This window comes from Plectrocnemia conspersa, unplaced genomic scaffold, assembly GCF_051122295.1.
Source record: "Plectrocnemia conspersa isolate PC_06_02 unplaced genomic scaffold, ASM5112229v1 ptg000002l, whole genome shotgun sequence".
In the NCBI taxonomy this organism is placed as follows: domain Eukaryota; kingdom Metazoa; phylum Arthropoda; class Insecta; order Trichoptera; family Polycentropodidae; genus Plectrocnemia; species Plectrocnemia conspersa.
In genome coordinates this window covers 9,036,321-9,048,040 of record NW_028277166.1, presented here as the reverse complement: position 1 = coordinate 9,048,040, position 11,720 = coordinate 9,036,321, and the positions used below count along the sequence as shown (strand labels likewise).

At 28.8% G+C, this 11,720-nt stretch overlaps 2 long non-coding RNA genes across 2 annotated transcripts in view; one reads left to right on the top strand and one right to left on the bottom strand.

The window, feature by feature from the left end:
* Nucleotides 1-4,602: 4,602 nt before the first annotated feature.
* LOC148237548 (uncharacterized) overlaps nt 4,603-11,720 on the top strand; it is a 53,601-nt gene continuing 46,483 nt past the window's right edge. Inside the window, exon 1 of the long non-coding RNA XR_015812661.1 lies at nt 4,603-4,634. This is a non-coding gene — a long non-coding RNA (uncharacterized LOC148237548). The remainder of the gene's footprint in view (nt 4,635-11,720) is intronic.
* Nucleotides 9,388-11,720, bottom strand: part of LOC148237546 (uncharacterized) — a 105,554-nt gene continuing 103,221 nt past the window's right edge. The window contains exon 4 of the long non-coding RNA XR_015812660.1: nt 9,388-10,184. This is a non-coding gene — a long non-coding RNA (uncharacterized LOC148237546). The remainder of the gene's footprint in view (nt 10,185-11,720) is intronic.

The following is an 11,720-nucleotide window of genomic DNA, read 5'->3' as shown; positions in this document are numbered from 1 at the left end:
TTATATAATAAAGATATTAGATTTTTATAATTTTTTTCAAAGTCAGATTCTGATCAAAGCATATTAAAATATGATTAAAAGCAACATAAAATATGATTAAAAAACAATGTATGAACGACAACTAGTTTAACCAACAATTTACTTATTTAAATCGAAAAAATTGATGCTTCCTAGTAATCTTACTGTGCTACTGATATTTCTTGTATTTAGCAATTTTTTAGAGTAATATTACAATAAATATATACCTAACGCTCGTACAAGTAAATTAATTAATTGATCACACTACTTAAAATTCATTGAGCATAACCTTAGATGACGCGTCGCTGAGGATCTGCGCCCCTTAATAATGTGTTTCGTATATTTATATGTTTAATTTTTAACTTAGTAAATGATTTTTTGTTTAACTATAAAATCGACTTGATTTCCAATATGATATATTATTTTTTGTATTCACTATTCATTGGTAAAAGTAAAGAAAATGTTTTTCTAAGACGCATTAACCATTTTCTTTCTCTTCAGGCCTCTTCTTTAAATAATCTCTTTCTTTAAATAAATATAAAATACGTGGTTTACTGAATAATGAAGCTAGTACAATAATCTTTAATAATTAATAAAAAATATTTTTTAAATAATTCGTAAACTTGTTTTAAAAAAATAATCATCAAAGGACGCACAGGTGAGTCGCTGACGTTAACGATTAAATAATGCAAATGATAATAATTAGTATAGAACCAAAAAATTGACTATTTTGTTTGTTTTTCTATGTGGTTTTTATGAAGTTGTAAATGTTACCTTATATTCTCAATGTTCAGCATTTTATCAATATTATAAAAATTAGTTATATATGTGCTAGTAATACTGCTATTTTTATTATAAAAGGAAATATTATTAAATCGGTCAGGCGTTCCATTTCTAAAAAGTTTTGACTCTTAACTCAGTTTATTTGACCTTTTTAATAAAACAAATTAATAAAACTAAAAAAATATCTATTGCAAAATAAAACGAATACCTAATATTATTTTAATTTGGTATTTTTGTATTATTCAATATAAACAAAAATGCTTAAAAAAATAATAAATATCAATTAGTTCATTTATTTTTCTACATTGTCGATAGAGTAAAGAATATCATATGATATAGAGCGGCCTATTAGAAAAATTTAGCGTGTTTTAAAATATTATTTGCCTCGTCTCTAGATCATTCACCCCGAACAAATGATCGGTGGTGCCCATCTCCGCACATTCGACAAACTTATTAAAATATGGCTTCCTGTTCGATATTATCACTTAAAAACAGTGCAAAACAGCAGAGGAATTGCAATTTATCATTTCACAGGTTACATTTTGCAATTATTTGTGTTATTTTCAATTTTTTTATTAAAAGTGACGCGTGTAAAGCACGTCAATCTACACGTTCCATTCTTCGAGCTTATATTTAATTTATTTTTAAATTAAATATAAATAATAAAAATAATATATTTCATTATTAAATGTTTTTGTCACATATAAGAGTTAGTAATATTATACGCGTTTTTTAGATTTCCTTTAGAACCAAAATTGCAGAAAATATGGCTTGAACATATTTTACGTCCTTCATGGAAGTGTCATCTGTTCGGACCATTTTAACCCAGATTCCTCTTTTATCATAAACGATTAAAACCCAACTCAGTCCCTTTACAAAACCAACCATCATCACCACTCCCAATAACGTCAATTTCGAAAACTGATGCTTACAATTCTCCTATAAAAAAAAAAATTATTACGAAAATTAAATCGTGTTAGGTAAATTTAAAAAAAATGTGAAAAAATAATACACGCACTAAAGCAAAAACTAAGAAACCAAGAAATAGTTAATTTGGAAAATATATTTAAGTCAATAACAGACAAAGTGAGAAAAACGGCTTGTCACTATTAGCAAATTTTGATTCTGATTCAAAAGGGTTGTTAACTTTTCTAAAGAGAAAAAATAATTCAAACGTAGCCAAGTATTCAGCCCGAATTCGATTGTTCGCATTAGCTTAAAGTTTTTATTCTTTCAAAGCTTATAAATATCTTAAATGGTATCAGAACTTGAAAGGGTTTACGTTTGAAGCATTTGAAGCATTAAGAATAAAATCTCAATCGACATATTATAAACTAGTTTGCAATTTAGTTATAGATCGCGAGACTAGCAGTCGAGATTAAAACTTGGCATGATTTTGGCCTATATCGCCGTCTCTATTATATATATATTCTTTACTCTATGGTTGATACCAATAACAATACTTATGAATGATTCTTGACATATAACATTACAACATAAAAAACATTTTTAATTATTATCGCCACTCAATAAAAATCCTGCTATTTAAATACCGAGATGTTATATTAGTTATTGACTTTCCAAAATCATATTTATAAGTTCATTTTATCATTTTATAATTTACAGTAAAGCAAAGAGATATTTAATTGTAAATATTTAGAAAGCGCTGCAATGTATAAATTTTGTTTTCACTAGAATATATGATATTTAAACAAGTTATAAAATATATATTAGCCGAAATCTGAAGGTGTTAATGTACCTATGAATCCGATACTTTCTCTTCTCGTTTTTATTATCACTAGCTATCGTAAATACATAGCAGAGTTTAACTTATTTTCTATTTTTTATTATACGAATTACTATTAAATTAAATTGCAAATGTTTATCATTATTTTACTAAAGTCGTTCGATTGATAAAAATATATTATCTTAGATTACATTTTATCATAATATACACACATGCATACATCACACGTACACCGTTTGAAACGTGAAGTAAACGCTCCATTGTGAATAACCAGTAAAATTTACGAACACAATACAAGTTATGATAATACTTCCGAGAACTGAGTCGACAATATCAAATTGAATTTTTCGAATGAGTGCAACGCACTCTCTGGTATTATTATTAATATATTATGTAAATCTTACACTTCTTCAATCTCATAAAGATCTCTTCTGGCATCCTACGTTTATATTACGGACCAAAATAATTTATTAACAATTTAATAGAATTTCTTTTTTAACTGAAAATCGACAAGTAAATTATAATACAAATAAAAAAACAACTATAAAGCCGAGAGTAAGCAATCAGCATAAGTTGGACCAACTTTTGTTTTATTCTCAATCAGAACATAGCACCAATAATATACATATTTATATTCACGCGGTCTGTTTCAAAACTTTTCAGACTTTTGTTATTTTATATATTTAGCAGCTCATTTATTCAGTATGTTGTATTTGAGAATATCACTCTTTTATATATTATTTTTTAATGGTACTTCTCTTACATTGTTCGCAGCTAATCAATATCACTTTGACGCGTTAACTTGCAAGTTTGGTAACTTTTTGAACAGCCCATGTATAATATATACATATGTACAGGCAATATAGTGTCATATTTTTAGTGATTGAGATTGACAGGGCACAATCTTATCGTGACTGTGCTATTTCTGGTATGATAATCGCGTTGTCTCATATTGAAACGTGGTATCCGTCATCGCATTACGAAGAGACCAACCAGTGTTAACAATGAGTGCTGTTTTGCATATGTGTTTGTGTGTACATATGGAGATGGGTTCCATGCGGGGTCCAATACAATTTTATGGTCGTGGAGACAATTTTATGGCGATTTATGGTCCCATTAAGTAGCTTTCAGTGTTCATCTCGCATGTAGGCGCGGTTGGTCATCTAGGATATTGTTGCTTCTGAAACGCGTAAATTTTCCGGTTCATTAATTAATCAGATAATTCATAAATTATGAGAAAAGTTCGTGTGTACAACAAAAATATAGAACCCTAAAACAACATTCTTAAAACATTTTATATGCATTTAAACATAATATATCTTTCACTCTAAAAGATAATTTTGGTTATGCTAGTATGTTATTTTTAATAATTTAAAAATAAAATCAAGTAGCCGATTACATTTGACAGGTTATAAAACGCGAGTTAGATCTGAAAATCACTCGACGACAAACCAAGTTTTTCCATTTTATTTCAGCAATAAATCATTTCACATCAAAAAGATCAGAATCAACGTTTTTAAAATCAAAACCTGCTGGGGTTGCATTAACGGCGAACTGGTGATGCGAGTTTTATTATCTTTTTTCTATCTCTCTATGAGTATTTAAATTCAGAATAAGCAACGACATAAAACTATAAGCAACCAAAATATATCATTAATTGAAATTTTTACGACGGCAATAAAAGATACCGCTTAAACGTTACAAACAAAAATATATAGATAGTACTTAAAGTAAATTCATGTAAATCGTATATAATTTATGTATATCCGATGTATCAGTTGCACACAAAAGCAGCTATACATATATGTGGTTAGATAAAAAATTACTCATTTTACTAAAAATGTAATATAATGTATAATTTTAACAAGTAGATATTTTATTTTATTTAATATGTAAATAATCATACTTTTGTACGAAGTAATATGTTTGTATTGTTCTCTCGTTTATCTTAGATAATGTATGTATTTATAGTATGTAACAAAATTCTGCAATTGAGTAGAATTATGCTTTACGCTCCTGTAATAAATATTCCACTTCAATACAATATTTTTGCTATTTATTGTTTTTACCAATTTTTGACAATATAGTTAACGAAGACATTTATATTTTAATGTGTTTTTTTCTTCACACTCTGTTTTTTTTAAACTTAGCCCTTTGAGGAGTATCGCCGTACATGTACGGCGGTCGATCATTCACTGTTTTGAGGTACCCCAAATTATATATTTACATATTATATAATTGTTATAGGTTTACATATATAGCTGAATAACTAAAAAACATTATAACTATATTATATATTTTTTAATTAAAATTTTTGTGAATGAATGATTAACATAATAAAAAATATTTTATATTAATTTTATAAAAAATATTTAAATCCTCTGTATTAATTTAAAAAAAATCGACAAAAGCCGAATAATATTTAATAAATATGTAAAATAAATTAACAAAATTTAACAATAGCGGGTACTTGATGAAACTCGGTATTTAGGGGGTCAGACGATTGACCGTATGGTTTGAAGTAATTTGTAGGAATTCTGACGAACAAAGGACATTCCCTTATTTATATAATTATGCTAATTAGATGTAAGAAAAGGGGTGTCCGTCGTCTTAGTTTAAAAATAGACTTGCTAGATCAAAACTCGTATGAGGGGTCGTTGATCTTACGAAAACAAAGAGTTATAATATATAACAATATATAACAATAGAAAGTGTTAAAATAAATTATTAAGAAATACTTACACAAAAAAGTAGTAAAAGAAATCAAAGCAATAAAACTAATAGAATCACTGATTTTTTATTATTATTTACTATAAATACAATATTAAATAATAATAAATATATAACAATATAAATAATTATGGAAATATACGTAAAATTAACTCACTCCTAGATGAATACTAACAAATTATCTCACTACTCAATGGTTTAAAAAATAATTAATATTTATGTGGGGACCCATAAAGTTGGCACACTGGAGTTGTACTGGCAACACCGCGATGAAGCAGCGAATCGGCTAGCGATTTCAGTGATGAATGTTTGCCATTCTTTCTCGTTGGAAATGGACCTCTGTAGCATTGACAATGCTAGGTAAATCTTGAAGCGTTTGAGGACTTCTGTGTGGCATAGGTTCGTACCTCTTATAGTTAATTTTCATTATAGAAAAAATAAACTATTTCAGCATTATGTAGGTTTTAATCACTTCCACAATTTCTTATAATTTATAGGTCACTTTAAAGACCATTTGAACAAACAAAAATAAAGATAAATCCGTTCCGAAAGTGGCGCCTCACACAGTATAATTACAACAATAGAAGAAAGATCTCGTGACGGCAATAATTTTAAATATTGCACGGAATACTTAATAGCACATCCTTTAAAAAAATATTCTTTGTTTGAAAAGGGTTCTACCTGTGCACAATACTAGTGTTCTTCAACTCTATGGTTACGATCGCTGGAGTGACCATCTGGATTGTATTCAAGAAGTGATGCAATTGGTTCGCCAACATCTGTATCTGCGATTAGACAGAGTTGTTTCAAAGCAAAATTATAAAAGATGTGTCACAGAGAAAGAGAGACAGCAGCAGAATCGATCCAGGAAACTACGTAAACACGGGTTACATGTCAGCAAATCATCACGAGAATACATTATGATGAACCCAGCTGCTCCACTGAAATCACAGCCGGCAATAATACTAATAAAACTCATTAGATTTATGATGAACTTTAAAGAGCTTTGACTTTGGCAAAAATCGATATTATGTTTAACATAGGTTATATACTTAATGCTCCCAGAACAACAGATTCTCCCCTATTTATAACATTGTGTTAATTAAGATATTGAAATCAAGAAGACGGCATTGTCTTATATTCTTGTCTAAAATAACCATGTAACGTTTGTTGCTACGCAACACTAGCGAGCAATGACTTTTATATTTAACCCACATATATAACAATTTTTGTTGAATAGATTTAGATATAATATGCAACCCTTTTGAACCTGAAATGATACGGAAACAAAACTACTCTCAGATTTCATTGATATATTTTTTTTGCGATATATATTATATAAACATAAAACTATTATATTTAAAATCTCAGATTCTTCTCTAGTAACCAAATTGCTTACCTGGTATATAATCAAGAATTTATATGGCAATTCTTTCGATTTTCGCAGATGATTTTTATGTATCGAGATGAGTTATTATAAATTAGATTCACTTCAAAGTCTCTTTGTAATGGGACAAGGAAAAAAAAATTACTTTTGCACCCCTCATATTATAATATAGTTTGACTGTACTTTTGCCTATTGAGACGAAATTATTTAAATCGCGCCCGGTTCGTGTGTAACATTTATTTGCTTTCGGTAATGTGTGGGGAACGGCCATTTCCTTACAAATGTCTACCGTTAAGTCGATCGGTATCACAATTTCACCGGTTGCTAGATGCTTGTCTAAAGAGTATTTTCGTGTTTGATTTTATACACGAAGAAAAAGATTAACGAACGCGTAACAGTAGTGGCAAACGTGAGCTGCATTTACGACCACTCTACCTGCATAAGAAAAGTAAACTGTTTTTATTTACCTCATTCATACACGTTTTGCTAAAAAAAACGGAATAATTCTAAATAGAATACCAACGAGGATAAACAAGAATTTAGACACAGTTGCTTCTATGTTAGGCGATTAGCGATCGATAACTTTTATTGAAATAACTGATATAAATATGTATATATTTAGAACTATTGTACAAATACTATATATTATTTTATATCATACATAGCTTTAGTGGTCAAGTCTTCGATGAGGTCATTAGCAACCAAAGCCATGGTATTTTGATTTAACCAAACGGAGACAGGAAACTGATAAAGATCTGGTATTCGTTAACCTCAAGCGAATGTTATCGTATATAGATAGCGAAAGGCGAAAACGATCGCGTAATACCCGCTTATAAGATTAATTTTAACAAAGATTACTTATGTTATTATACGCAAAATTTCTTGGAAAAAAAATAATTATAACAATAATAGATTATACTTTATGTTAAGCGACAAAACCGGTGTTCAATAAACATTCGTGTACTGATGACATTTCTATTTATTTGATGGAATTTCATTATAAATTCAAATTAAAAACCGGTAACCAATACACAGGTATACTATTAATACTGGCATGTCATTATAATAAGTTAATTTAACTATTTTAATTATAGTTTTATTTAAATATTTAATTTTAGAATATGAGAATTAGGTATTTACAGATACTCAATAAAACATATTATAAAAGTCAATGAACTATATGCAAAAATTAAAACATAAAAATATATCCTTTATAGTCATTGGAATGTCCTAAATATTTTTAAAACCATGCTGATTGAATTTTTTTCCACATTGCCAATAAAAAATATTTTTTCCTCTTGTACTTGATGTCACTTTTACACTACATTTGTAGGTTTTTATTTAGTAGTGTATAAAGATTTAATTGTGAATAACTTTAACATGTAAGGTATTATGTTGATATAGTTTTGAAAGTATAAAAAAATAAAAGATTAAAGGCATTTAATTTCTTTAAAATCTGAGAAAATATGTGTTTTTCGTTTTTGTATATATCATTTTAATACGCGATTTATTTAGGTTTAAATTATAAAACTTAATATTTAATATCCCATCTGTACAGATTTCGAAAATTTAATTAACTTTTGGTGACTCAAAATGATGGCCTTGCTTAACCAAATCTGACGATCGAAGTGAAAAGGCGTTTTTTCTTCCGTATATTTTTTCCATGGCCGTGGGTGATTTGGATGCTACTGGAATCTCATTCTGATTTTATATGACTGTTGGTGCATTAAAATGAAAAATAAGTAGTGATGAGTCAGAAGTAGTATGACAAGTCGTGAGTGTCGTGAGTGTAACGTTATCTTTTTACGGTGGAGTTTGGGCTTATATTATGTCAAAAAACTGAGAGATTTTTTTTAAATACATAATGTACATATATGGTTGGAATAGTGTAGTCCGTAACGTCTCAGATTAGTATCTCTGAAGTTACAGTTATTTATTTTAATAAATCTTTCATTGTACCTGACAGGCCCAATGCGTTACAATGGAGTAATTCTGTACCAACTGAATAGGTCAATCAGATATAATGAATACCACTAGACTTTGTTATATAATTTATAATCAATAGATGTCACTGCAGCTGGGACCAATTTTTTTTAATAATAGCGCATTTTTTAAAATAAAAATTTGAGTGCCGCTGCCGGATCTCGAACCCGCAACCTCAGAGTTATTAGTTTGAGTCGATACGTACTACGCTATTCCGTCCTTAATATATAGTGTAATCATTTTTGTTCTAAGGACATTAATATAACGTATTCCCAACTATTATACATAGTCAAGCAGGATTTATCAGGACGTATCCACAGTCGCAACCAATAATAACGTGCCACTCAAGTTATCAATAAATCTAGGGGCTGAAAAGAGTTACTGCGAATTTGAACTGGAAGTTGACAATAGTCGCTGAGTCTTACATTGAAAATTTTATACCCTAATAAAATTATAGTGATAACCAACTCACCGTTACTTTACTACAATATTTTACATTTATTTATAATGCATTGATGAATATCGAGGTACATAAGTTTTATTGGAAAATAAATTGGCATAGTAGTTTTTCTTTGCTCAAAAACCGGATTTTTTAATAAATTCTGTGGGAAAAGATCGTTTTTTTATTTATGAGCACAGTTTTAATTCAATTATTAAATAGTATAATAATTATTAATGAAATACAATCATTAGAAAATATTTTTCTGTCATATTTCATTCAACCACTGCTCTATTTTCGCCCAAAATATACTCTTTATTACATAATAATCTACCCTAAATATTATTGATCAGTATTGTACTCGAAAATAAATCAGAGAAATACTAACCAAACAGACATTAAACATATTATTTTAGCTGGTTTAACCTAAACGAATATATATTGTAGTAATATTTGTTTTCTATAATTGCATATATCATGCAAATAAAATATTATCTGTTACAATGTTTATTTTAAAGATACTTATTCAGATACTTATTATTCTATAAAGTGTCTACAAAATAAATATAACATTATTTTTTTAACGTTAAAATTGTTCGATGTCAACGCCGAACATGTGCTCATCGCTGTCGAGAATCGAGAGACGAAAAAAATGTATATGCATATGAAAGAATAAAATGACGAAATAAAAAGTAAAAAAAAACACACAAATACATGTGCATGTAGTGAAAAGCCTTTGAAAAGCGATGCACACACGTGAGGCACAAAAAACTCACAGGGTGCCCACATGACGTATGCAAAATGCATATAAAACAATAAAACCAAGGGCAGGGCGCACAAAGGGTTAGCTAGGGTTGCCCGGGGGACTTCAATAATGTAAAGTAATAATTGTTTTTTAACTAAACAATGGAGAGTTCTAAAACAATGGCCGTCGAACGCCGTCTGCTGTCTGCGCGGGCCTCTCCAACCCCCAGATGCATTGTCTCAGCATCGCGTCGTTTCAGGGTTGAAGCTCAGGAAGGGTTGAAACAATCCGCTGGCTGCAATCAAACGGCGTTGACATAATAATATGATGACGACGATTGGCGAGCAAAATTCTGAAAACAAAAAATCAAGAATTAATTGGACTGATGAGACGTGCGATTATTTACACTTTTTGTTCTAGTGAATTTTTATTTTTAAATTCACAAAAGGTTAAGTAAAGGCATATTAAATTATTAAAACCACTTATATCTTAATTGACTCGGAAAGCATATGATATCGTTCTTTATTCACAGTATTATAGAAATAATATATACAAATTATATAACATAAATAAAACATATAAGTATGAAATATGTTATTATATATTTTTAAAGCTTTAATCTGTAACAGAATCACCAACTTTTATTATTCTTAAATTTATGTTATAAGGCGTTACGTAAAGAAGAACTCAGAATCTTTTCTTATCAAAATGATCCTAGATGCAACACGCTGCTAAATATGTGAACTGTAGAAATCACTCAACTGGAGTACCGCAGGGATGTATTATAAGCTCCTTGAATCTGACTTAATAATGATAGCTGAATGTTATGAATTAGTAAACTTATTAAGGGTTGTCATTTCTTAAGACAATGCGCAAAAATTTCTGGTAAATAGTTTGATTAATATGTTTTTGAGAATTTATTCAAATAATCACTATTTTTTTACATGAAAAACTTGTATTTAATTTCATGGTTGGTTAATTACACATTTTTATAATTAGTATTTTAAATTTTTAAGACTAACATAATCTTCATTAAGCTTTAATTCATTGATATTTCGTCTTAGTCTTTTCACATTTTCTTAGCATCCAGGAATTTAAAATCTTTTTCTGGGTTAAATAAAGTATTTTTTTTTAGTTTAACCATTAAACGTAGAATGATTGAGTACCTTGGACACATGATTCGAGGTCCAAAATTTGATAATGATGAGAAAGTATTGAGTAATATATCCCTATAGACGGGAATAACCACTGAAGAAATGTTTCGTGCAGCCAAGGGCCGGCAGGGATAACTAATCAAGAAGGTAGTTGCTAACGTCTGGAATCGGACATGACACCAGAATGAGAAAAAATAGCTGCGACGTCGATGCAGCAGAGTGCCCTAGAGAGTTGCGATCGTGTCCCTTGTTCTTGTAAAACAAAAAATGATAATGAATTGAAGCAATTTATGTTGGATGGTGCGCAACAATATTTTTTTAATATTGCTGTATATATTTAGATTCCATCATGGCGCATTGGGGAAACCTTTCAAGGCAAACTTGAATAAATAAGTATGTTCATGTTTTTATTTAAGACTAAAATTATTTGGTTCACATCAAAAAATTATATTTTTAGCTTATCTATACATAACTATCATATTCATTATTTTAAATTCATAAAAGTATCGGTTTCGGTTTTAGTCTAAACTGAAACACAATATTCGGTTTGATCTCGCTTTTAGATAAAAATAAAAAAAATTTGGTGAATCCTAATTTCAACAGTTATTCGATCTTTGTATTGTTTGTTGTAGTATATTTTTAAATTTCCAAAAAATAATAAAGTAAAACAATAATAAACGAAATAGTTTTTATTAAACCATGATAATTAAAACTATAATTATATAGTGTTATTT